Genomic DNA, 1,279 nt, shown 5'->3' with positions numbered 1-1,279 from the left:
TAGTACTCAAAATTCTGTCTCTTTAGTAAGTCTGAAAAACCCTTTTAGTTAGGAATCGTAGTTTATACTTCTCTTTTTCCCTCAGTGCCTTACATACTTCTTAGCACAGACTAGCACAGAGTAAGTAGTAAAAAATGGATTGAATTATGTTAATAGTTCAATATATGTGTGTATATATGTTTATATATGTATGTATAAATCAAAATGGATTTTTCTTATCTTAACCTAGCATTTACACATAAAAACAATGTGCCTAAGGGTAACTGGAGTATTGTTCAACATTTGTGAAACTCATTTTCTCTCTCTACACACACACACACACACACACGTATATATACACATGCACACAGTTCTACTTTGAATGTACCAAATGCTAATTTCTTAAGATGTCCAATGCACTTTTTGTATCATATTTTTATGGAAAATATTTCAGATATATTAATCTGTTTTCCTCTTTAGGAAACACTGCCAGAAATCTAGGTCCATTGTCTATTGGATGGAAAGCAAAATTAGGGTAGTCCTTGGACATGTGGTCTAGAAGAGTGGTTAAGAGTGGAAATTCTGAGCTCACCAGTCCTTGGCTGCCATTGATGAGCTGTGCAATCTGGATGACTTCCTTACCTACTCATGGCACCGTTTTTTCATCTCTAAAATTATATAAAAGTACTTATTTCATAGAGATATGAGCATTATATATATATGTATATAGGTGTGTATGTATATATATATGTGCTTGTATATGTGTGTGTGTGTATATATATATAAATATATATATAAACATACAGCTCATATCTAGACCTCAAGAAATGTTCTTATTGCTGAAAAGAACTCACCCAGTATCTGAGTCTTACAGCTAGATAAAATAGGAAATCGCTCTAATGATTCTTAGTGACCAGATTTACTTGTTTATTTTTCAAAAGTCCATAGACCTTAATTTTTTTTCAAGAGAAATTTTTATAATTTTTCTTTTTAGTGGAACAGCTAGTTCAAGAAGCTTTTCTATCTGACTGGTTTAAACACATAATAGATAGCCATTTCGATATTATTATTAACAGTGTTATTAGAAAATGGCTAAAGAGTTCTCATTGTTAGTTTATTTCTAATTGCTGAAGAATTTAAAGCTACAAATAAACACAAGAATATCAAAAGAGTTTAGTTTTATATGCCAGTGATAAAATACTAATATGACATAGCACTTTACAGTCTTGAGGTGCTTTTTTAGGTATTGTGTTATTTAAAATGATAACACAGTAATTCTCATTTAAAGTTACTACTCGAA

The sequence above is a fragment of the Pteropus alecto genome, unplaced genomic scaffold (genome assembly GCF_000325575.1).
Source record: "Pteropus alecto unplaced genomic scaffold, ASM32557v1 scaffold103, whole genome shotgun sequence".
Classification (NCBI taxonomy): domain Eukaryota; kingdom Metazoa; phylum Chordata; class Mammalia; order Chiroptera; family Pteropodidae; genus Pteropus; species Pteropus alecto.
This window is presented reverse-complemented; position numbering follows the sequence as displayed.